This window comes from Dipodomys ordii, unplaced genomic scaffold (assembly GCF_000151885.1).
Source record: "Dipodomys ordii isolate 6190 unplaced genomic scaffold, Dord_2.0 Scaffold13, whole genome shotgun sequence".
Taxonomy (NCBI): Eukaryota; Metazoa; Chordata; class Mammalia; order Rodentia; family Heteromyidae; genus Dipodomys; species Dipodomys ordii.
In genome coordinates, this window is record NW_012267229.1 from 23,405,795 (window position 1) to 23,416,575 (window position 10,781).

The following is a 10,781-nucleotide window of genomic DNA, read 5'->3' on the forward strand; positions in this document are numbered from 1 at the left end:
TACCACCAAAACTCAGTGAGGACTAACAGTCAATAGAGTAGAAGAATCCAGGATCAACATACAAAGGCAGTAACATTTTCAGATGACAACAGTCAATTATCTGAAATAGAAATGAAGAAAGCAATCCCATGCACAATAACTACTTTACACACAGAGTAGTGATTACTGGTAATGGAGTGGGGGGGTGCTGGGTCAAAAGTGAGTCTGGCAGATTTCTATCTCCGTGAACTGGAGAGTGCAGTAAGATGGTCGTATGGTGGCTGACTATTGGGAGAGGGAGAGGCTCTTATTCCTAGCCCTAACTTTATAGCCCAGGAACGGGCCTTATGGGTCTTTATCTCTCCACTTTCACTTCCATCTCCCAGGAGCTTCCAGAAGTCCCACCCAAACTATAGGATCCAGAAACAAAAAAGAAGCAGGAAGTATCTTTTGTTGGAAAGTGTATGCCCCGAGCATCAGCCTGGAGGGGAGAATGGGCAATGTTCACAATGGATACTGGGTAATACAGCCCAGCAACCCAACAGGACATCAGCTATCTATCTCCCCTCTCCCCTCTCTCTCTGTCTCTGTCTCTCACTGTCTTTTTCTGGATATACTGAGGTTTAAACTCAGGACCTTTTTCTATTAGGCAAGCAAGCATCTTACCACTACAGCTACATCTTCAACAAATTCTCTATTAGTTTCAATTACATGTTGCTTTTGGTGTGTGTGTGTGTGTGTGTGTGTGTGTGTGTGTGTGTGTGTGTGTGTGTGTGTGTGTGTGACAGTCCTTGGGCTTGAACCCAGTGTCTGGGCACTGTCCCTGAGCTTCTTTTGCTCAAGGCTAGCACTCTACCACTTGAGCCACAGCTCCACTTTTGGTAGTTTATTGGAAATAAGAGTCTCACAGGCCTTCCCTCCTGGGCTGGCTTTGAACTGCCATACTCAGATCTCAGCTTCCTGAGTACTAGAATTATAGGCATGAGCTACTGGAACCTAGCTTATGTATTTCTTTTACATTCATTTAAGTATTTACTTTGAGTTTAGCTTCCTTTCTTACTTACTTTTATTTTTGTTTGAAATTCCTTAAAGTTAGCTTATTGGTTTGGAACTTCGGTCATTAATTATATTACATTTATAGTTATACATTTCTTTATAAACACTTTGGTTTTTTTTCTTTTTTGGGGGGGGGGTCTGGTCATGGGGCCTGAACTCTGGGCCTGGGCGCTGTCCCTCAGCTCTTCAGCTCAAGGCTAGCGCTCTACCACTTGAGCCACAGCGCCACTTTTGGCTTTTTTCTTTTTGCTTATGTGGTGCTGAGGAATCGAACCCAGGGCCTCAGGCATGCAAGGCAAGCACTCTACCACTGAGCCACCTTCCCAGCCCTATAAACACTTTGTAAATGCAAGCATCCAAAAGTTTTAGTATTTTTTTGTTTTCATTTTTATTCATACCAAAATTCTTTCTAATTTCTCTTGGAATGAGCTGGTATGAACTAGTGATACTGAAGGCACCAGTAAATTTGGACTTCCCAGGACCTATGGCAGTTAATCTCTGCCATTTATGGGCACTTTGAGTTTCTGAAGTCTCTTGAGGAAAAGGGTCACGAGAGGCTTTAGACGTGGCCTCAGGTAGCACGGGATGATTGTCTTGAATGCCCGGTTTCTCTGTTTTTGTTCTTTATGCCGTCCTGGGGCTTGAACTCAGGTCCTGGGCACTGCCCTTGAGCTTTTTTTGCTCAAGGCTAGCACTCTACCATTTGAGTCACAGTGCTACTTCCAGCTTTTTCTGTTTATGTGGTGCTGAGGAATCAAACCCAGGGCTTGTGCATGCTAGGCAAGCACTCTCCCACTAAGCCACATTCCCAGTCCATTGTATGCTTGGTTTCTAACCACCTATCTAGAAATGTGTCTTTGATTAGCATTTTCCTTAATACTCTGAGACACCCGCTTTTCTTTTGGAGCTCTCTATTTCAGGGATGTCTCCCAGCCCTCTAAACCTGAAAAAAGCAAAAAAATCTCAGAAGTCAAAAGCAAATGATGCAGAAAGTTATGTTTTTATTGAAAAGCACATGTTAGAAATCCCAAAGAAAAGCAAGTGTGAGGAGGTGGCATCATCCATGGACCAAGGGTCTGGAATCACCCAGGAGAATGAATCTTGAAGGCGTAACAGACTGCACTCAGGTAAGATGACCCTTCGGGAAAGAGAGGACCGTGAGTAATGTGATCATGGAGAAGGTTTGGATGTCAGATTTGACCACTGTCCCTTTTGGTATCAGCTGAACCAACTCACACATATTAGTATGCTAGACCACAGGAGTCAGCTGAGGATATTGCCTATGTTCCTTGCCTACAGGAAGCATCATTTTCCTTCATTGGGTTTCAGATTTCGCTCCTGGCATTATGAATTTTCAATGGGGAAAAGTGGGGTCTCTCCCTCTCTAGTCAACTCTCTGATGCCACAGACAGACATCTTTCTCTGTATTAGGATTCCTTCCCTATATTCTGAAAGAAAGAGAGCAAATGAAGTCCTTGGACCTGGGCTCTCTGGAGAAGGACAGCTATACCCAAACAGGGATGCGAGCATGCTCAACAGTATGCAGAAAGAGAAAATATTATTTTTTATGCTTTAGATCAATATAAGCAAGTAATAAAATTTTACTACTCTGGTGTCTAATAATTAGCAATGCTTACACTATCAACTTATAAATATGCTTATCTAGGTGGTCCATGGTCAGAAAAAAAGTTATTTTTTAAAATCTAGGTAAAAGGAAACCATCGCAGATATTTACTGAGTAGAAATTCAGTGCCTAATGATAACCAAGGTAGCTTTTCATTCTTCTAATCAGGAGCCTAGCGCATCTACCTCTCCCGCCCTCTACTCCTCCCGCCCCCCCCCAAAAGCCCTGGGAACACAGCACTTCTATTGAAGTAGACAAGAAGTCTCAATCCCATAAAATAATCCCATGAAGGCCTCATCTACCACTTCTAAACATCAGGGTAGGTATCTCTCCTGTATAGTATAGTAAGAAACTTACCTCCAAATCTGTCCTGGTCTTCAGCGTATTACTGAAGATATTGCTCCATAGAGTCTTGGTATTTGATTTGAGCTCCCTTGACAAATTGCATTTGCTCATCACTGGGATATTGTGATTGCCCTTTGAATGAGACCTGTCTCTCTTGGAATTTTGTGCCTTTGGTTCCCTGATATAAGGAGCTTCCCTTGGTTTTCATGTATTGACTAGTTCCCTTGAGCTGGGAAGCGCCTTTGGCTCCAAGGTAGAGTGAGCTTCCTTTTGTCTTCATATATTGACCTGACCTTCCCTTGGCTTGGGTCATATCAAAATGTTTATGGACTTGTGTCTGTCCACCAGCATGCTTAGTAGCGATCATTTGGGCGGACTTTTGTTGGCTTAAACCTCCTGCCTGGCAAAGGCTGGCTTGTTTTTTGGCCACATAGGCCTGCTTAGTTTGTGTTTGTTGCATAGAAAGATCACTGCCCTGCATCTGGCTTTTAGTTTGGGTCAGAAAACTTTCTTCACTTGATATTCCTTTGGCGCCTTTTTGTCCAACATGCTGATGAGTTTTTTGTTGTGCAAGTAGATATTCATAGGATCTATCTGGCAACTGGCTTTTCGTCTGACCTAGTAATTGATAATAATAAAAAAAATGTTACATCATCTCTCACCTCTCCTTTCTTCCAAGCCTACCCAGATCTCTTGCATCAATTCATTCATGACCCTCCACCCCCACCTGCCACCCACCCCCAAGACATCTGAATTCTAGTGAAGACTTGTTCTCATTAAGAAGAGGGGCTGCTGAAAACAGAGGTTTGGCTCAAGTAGTAGATTGCCAGCCTTGAGTGTAAAAGCTAATGGACTGCGCTCCAGCCCTTGAGTTCACGCCTTCGTACCAGCATAAAAGAAGAAGGGCTGCCTTGAAGAAATTTCTGCTCAGCCCCAGAATAATAACCTTAGGTGGAGGGTCTGCTCCTTGAAGTATCTTTCCCTTGCCCAAACCACCCCACTCACCTTGGAACGCAACACCAGCTGCTTGCTTCTCCAGAACAAAGAGCAGAGAAAGGATGAAGATGATGGTGGACTTCATCTTGCCAATATGAGTCTTAGCTGAGAGCTGAGGGTTGTTTCTCATTTATATCTTCCTGGACAGGGTGTATCAAGGGTGTGGCTGAAGCTAAAAGGCACTGCCCTTTCTACTTTAATGCCAGCCTCCTCCCCTCCTCTCAGCTGGGGGCATCGCTGATGTCCCTAGGGAACGTTGAACAGGGACACAATGTGAGAGACCTTTTCCTACTCCCATATACTCCAGAAAAATCTTTATCATTATCACAAAATTATAACACAGAGTTTCTTGTATTTAAAAAAAAATTAAGTACCGAGTGGGGATGAGACTTCAAGTTACAAAAGTAAACAGAACCCAATCACACTTTCCTAGTCCATGCTGCCATGGTTCAAAGGCTCCATTCCAGATCTCAGCCCTATGGCTCTGTTGGCTTCCAACTGTTTGATTCTTAGCTCTAAAAATAAAGGAATGACTGGGACACATATCCAAAGCTGCTGTGAAGTTCCTAGCCATCACAACTAGCATGTGCCAAAAGCTGCCGAATACTTTATACCAGAAGAAGCAAGAAATGTTGGCTTTATCTGTTGCATTGATTATATTAACATTTAAGAGACAATACAGTTTTGGTGGGTTGTCAGCTGGAGAATGGAGAACAATCACAATCTTTTCAAGAAGTTTCCATGAACAGAATGTGAGTTGAGACTCTACTGGTGGGCCAGAGAACTGGAGGTGTCTTAAATGGTGATAGAAAAGAGGAATGGAAAAAGAAGGAAGAATATGGCATCCCCCCAGTCATTGGCCCATTCTTGTAATTCCACATGCTCCAAGGGCAGAGAGGAAGATGGCAATTTCAAACCAGCCCAAGGAAAGTTAGTGAGACCCTATCTCAAAAACAAATAACTGGGCTAGGAATGTGGCTTACAGTGCTTGCCTAGCATGCATGAAGCCCTGGGTTTGATTCTTCAGTACCACATACACAGAAAAAGCCGGAGGTGGTGCTGTGGCTCAAATGGTAGAGTGCTAACCTTGAGCAAAACAAACTCAGGGACAGTGTCCAGACCCTGCATTCAAGTCCCAGGACTGGCAAAAACAAAAACAAACAAAACAAAAACAACAACAAAAGGCTAGGGTTGCAGCTCAAGTGGTAGAGCATTTACTTGCATAGCAGAAGGGTCTGGTACAATCCCTAGTACACACACACACACACACACACACACACACACACACACACACAGAGTAAGCACTAGTTTCCTTATTGGGTTGGGTTCTTGTAATGAAATCAACTTTAAGTATACAGTATTTGTGTGTGTGTGTGTGTGTGTGTGTGTGTGTTGTAGAAATTATCTTTAAGTGGTTGTACAAAGGAGTTTTAATTCAACACTTCAGTTTATGAGTATAATGCATCTTGATCAAGATCACCCCTTTCATCCTTCTTCTCCCTATCACAGTATGGTTTTAAGGCAAAAGATTTCCAGCAGAGGTACTAAACTATTGCACTTTCAAGATTTTCCACTAGTGATGAACTTGTTAATGTATTGAAGTAGGAAACAAAGTGAGTCTTTTCACCTAATGTACAAATGTACTTTCCTGCCATTGTGACAATGTGACATTGTAACAATACCATTCTTCTCATTGGCTAATGAAGACTGTGGTATGGACACCCCACAGAGAAGAGCAGAGAACCCTCACAGGGAGTCAGTATGCATGGAGAGCCCTGGCAGGGTGTGTAGGGGGGGCGGGTATTCTGGAGCGAAGAAGGCTTGAAATCATTCTATCCTAAAATCCTAATCTGTCCTAAGGAGTGCTATAAGGAAGAGGAAAGGAAATAATCAGCTATGTTTTTCAATTAGCACAGATGGATAAAAAATAACCTATCTATAAGACATGGGAGCTATGCACTTTGACTCTAGACTATGCACTTGATTGCTTACCAAGGTTCTCTTTGTTCTAAGGGCAGTGATTTCCCTCGGGAGAGAGGTCATCAGATTGAGGTGACATTATCCTGATGTAACACTGCTTTCCATGCTTGGCAATTGTACGACTCTTCAACTGCCACTTGTTTTTTTTTTAATTTTTTGAATGTTTCTGGGTTTTTAAAATATGTTTCATTTTTGAAAAGATTTTTATGATCTTTTAAATAGTTGTACAAAAGAGCTGCATTCAACAAAGCAGTTTATCAATATAATACATCTTGATGTCACTGCTCATCATTTTATTATTCTCACTCATCACTCCCTCCCAACCTTACCCCTTCCCCTACTTTTCTTTTCTTTTTTTCTTTTATCTTTTTCGTTGGTCATGGGGCTTGAACTTGGGGCCTGGGCACTGTCCCTGAGCTCTTTTGCTTAATGTTAGTGCTATACCACTTTGAGCCACAGCTCTGTTCTGGTTTTCTGGTGGCTTATAGGAGATAAAAGGCTCATGGACGTTCCTTCCGAGCCTGCCTTTGAACTGTGGACCTCAGAGCCCAACCTCCCGAATAGTCAGGATTACAGGCGTGAGCCACCAGTCCTCCAGTTTTCTTAATTTTGTAGGATATACATTTAATCTGTGCCTGCATTCCCCCTCCCCTTCTTCTCTTCATTCATCTTTCCTCTCCCCTTGACCTCACCTCACCCCTTTCAAGTATTCATTTCCCAGTGTTCATTTTGTTGCACTATGATTTTTCCCTTCTAAGGAATTACACCAGGTGAGATCTTCCCTAAATGTACTGTATTTCAATTACTACATTATGTACACTTGTATACCATCCAAGGCATTTACTTGTGCATATATATAATCCAATTCTGCCTTCCACATGAAAGAGAAAACATGAAAACTTTGTCTCCCTGGGCCTGACTCACTTCACTTATCATGATGCTTTTTTCTAGGTTCTTCCATCCACTTCTTTTGAGAAAGGACCTAGAGCCATCTCTTTCAGAGCTTACTAGCAAAAGGATCTGATGGGCTGGGAAGGTGGCTCAGTGGTAGAGCACTTGCCTTGTGTGCCTGAGGCCCTAGGTTCGATTCCTCAGCACCACATAAGCAAAAAGAAAAAAGCTGGAAGTGGCACTGTGGCTCAAGTGGTAGAGCACTATCCTTGAGCTAAAGAGCCGAGGGACAGTGCCCAGGCCCAGAGTTTAGGCCCCATGACCAGACCCTCCCCCCCAAAAAGTATCTGATACCTTTTGATTATATCTTCAGATAAAAGGAGAACATCTTTTGACTAATGCAGTGTGCAAAAGATACAAGTAAAAGCCAAGGGGGTCAAGATTTAATACTCATATTAGAAGGAAATGTATTGAAGTTTTAAAATATCATTTCAAAATTTGCAATGCAAGTTTCTAGTAAAAATGAAAGCAGACAAAAGTAATTTAGGGAAACACGGGAGAAAATGAGCGAATAACATGCCATAGGTATTGTTTCTTGATAGGTAAAGAAAAAACTCTTCCTAAATATTTTTTTAAATGTAAGACAGCTTAAAATGGGCATCATCTGGCTGGGCACTGGTGGATCACGCCTGAAATCCTAGCTACTCAGGGGGCTGAGATCTGAGGATAGAGGTTCAAAACCAGCCTGGGCAGGAAAGTCCATGAGACTCTTATTTCCAATAAATCACCAGAAAACCCGAAGTGGTGCTGGAGCATAGCCTTGAGCTGAAGAGCTGAGGGGCTGTGGCCAGGCCCAGAGTTCAAGTTCAACAACTGAAAAAAAAAAACGGAGGGGACATCATCTGACCCAAGAATGGAAAATGGCATGTTTGGTGAATCGAAGAGGACAATTAAAGGTGTTTTGTCTTTTCTATGCAGATCACTTAGCAAGTAAGAAGACTTAATAAAATGGATTGTGCTGAGGACAGAATAGAAATCAATACTGTTCACATATCAGAAAAGAAGCACAGAGGCTATCTAAAATCCAGTAACCTGGACTCACAAAGTGCCAGGCCCAGGGGGTCAAGTTCTGCCAAAGGAAAAACTTGAGAATAAAATTGTCATGGAACATTTACGCAGGAAGTTCTCAAGACTGTGGGGAATGTTTCCCTCTCATCCCCAACCCTCATAACCACACTTCCATGTGTTCTATGAATTTCATTATTGTATACTATGTATAAATGAAACAATATTTACTCTTTTGTATCAGTTTTTTTATTTAACATAATATTTATAATCTCGATTTTTATTTCCTTTGCTAGTTTATAATTGCTTATATACATAGACATAAATTTGGTTTGTTAAAATTACAGGCCCCCTTTTGTCCTGTGGAATTACCCTATGAATGGTGATCCTGATATAATTTGTTTTTGGCATGGTGGTTCTTGTTTGTGTTTGATTCATTTAAGTCTATTTTATGAAGTATTCATTAATAAGGATACATCAATAATGTATACAAAGTATACATTATATAATTATACGTAGTATAATTATATGTATAATAGAAATGCATATATATTATATATACACATATATGTATGTATATACACAATTTCCTTTAAGCTGATGTCATAATTTGAGTGCTGTGAATAGTGTCCTTGTGAACACAGATATCCATATGTCTCTATAATAAGCTGACACTGATGAAAAAGAAATTTTTTGTTAGTCAAGGGCCCTTGCCTGGACACTGTCCCTGAACTTTTTTGCTCAAGGCCAACACTATATATGCCACATTGAGCAACAGCGCCACTTCCAGTTTTCTAGTTTTCTGTCTCTAATTATAGAGATAAGAGTCTCACTGGGACTTTTCAGCCCCGGCTGGCTTTGAACCATGACCCTCAGATCTCAGCCTCCTGAGTAGCTAGGATTACAGATACGAACCACCAGCACCAGATGTGTTTTTTTTTTTAATATTACCCAGAAGTAGTATGGTTGGATCATATAAAAGTTCTTTCTTGAAATTTTTTTTTTTAGAAATTGTTACTATAAAGGTGATATACAGAGGGGTTACAGTTACACAAGTCAGGTAAGGCACATTTCTTTTTAGACAATGTCACCCCTTCCCTCACTCTCTTCTAGTTTTTCCCTCCCAAGTGTCACATAGTGAGTGTCTACTGAGTACCACTGCTGCGTTGGTTCACCCTTTGTGCCTCCATTCCTGTGCCTCCTCTTCCTCTCCCAAAGACAGATAAATGAACAAACAAGACAAAAAGAAGAAATGAAAGCAAAGACAGCAACAAAGAATGAACCTCTTGCTTCCATTTCTTGGAGTTCATTTTGATAAACATGGTTTTAATTTTTCTTTAGATTTTGAGGAAGCTCCATGCTGATTTCCAGAGGGGTCCTTACCTTCCCACCTGCATCCTCACCATCATTTGTTATTCTTTTTCGATGATGGTTCTGACGGGGGTGAAGTGGAATCTCAATGTCGTTTTGACTTGCACTTCCCCAGTTGCTGGGGGTGTTGACTTTTTCCGTGTATTTATTAACCATTTGTATTTTTTCATTTGAAAACTGTCTGTTTTGTGGCATAGCCCCATGTATCAATTGGATTACTTGTTCTTTTAGTGTTTAATTATTTGTTAGTTCTGTATATATTTTAGATATTATTACCTATTGGATGAATATCTGACAAATATTGTTTCTGACAAATATTCTTGTTTCTTTTGTTATATTCTACCTTTGAAGTAGAATAGAAGACCAAACATTGTGGGACCAAAAATGTCATGGGACAGACAGTTGGAGAAGAAGCCATCTTTCTTGCTTCTATTGAGTTGTTCCCCTCGTTCTGAATAAGATGCATGCAGCGAACCTTGTCCTGAAGACACGAAGCAGGCTTCAGATGCAAGTATGGGATCCTGGTCTTGTCAACTCATCCTCCAGGGGACACATAGTCCCTAGGGAAGGCAGCCTTGCCTGAGGAGTACTGAAACCAGACAAGGGCTAGGAGAGGACATTTTCAGAAGACGTGTAAGGCCCAGCACGTCGGGCCTGCCCAACCTTCTTAGGAATCATGGTAGTTAATTAACAAAATGATCTAGAAGAGTATAGGGACAAAAAAATATCTGTGGTTAGATGTGGTTTTTTTTTCTCTTTGTTTTATGCCAATTGTATAGGCCCTGTAAGGAAGAAATACCTCTTACATGTTCACATAGTAAGGTAATCTATCATGAAATGCAACTAGCTGACTTGGTTAAATGATTTCTTATGTAATTTCTATGATTCCAACTTATGCCTGGTTAGTTGCATACGTGGAATCTATTGTCAATTAAAAATTGTTACTGTCTTTGAAATGGTTGGTTCAAAGACACGTGGAATTCACAGCATGATAAAAAGCCCATGAGAAATAGGACTTTGGATTGTGAATCCATTGGCCTTCGCCCCCATCTAGGCCTTGTCCTGCAATGTACGATGTAAGGCCCAGGGAAGAGATTATTTCTGCCTTTATTCACTTATTTGCCTTCCCAGTCCTCCAGAACAGAAGCTCCTCTATTCTCTGATTCTTTTCTGGATTTCAGTAAAACACACTGGTGTGTCACCATCTTGATCTAAGCTCTGCTCTCCCCTGACATGGGGGCAGGGACTAGTTGCTTGTGCTTTCTCTAAACCTCAGTAATACCATCTGTAAAAGAGAGAACAGAGCACCTGAAGTTTTCCAAGCCTCTAACTGACTCTCTTTCAAGGGCACATCTGTCCTATGTGGGTAACTTTAGAGAGGAAGTCAGAAATGGAGGGAAAATTGCACATTTGTGTTTGACTGGCATTAAGGAAGAGCACTGAAAATGATTTTGGAGTTACTCGCGGTGACTTG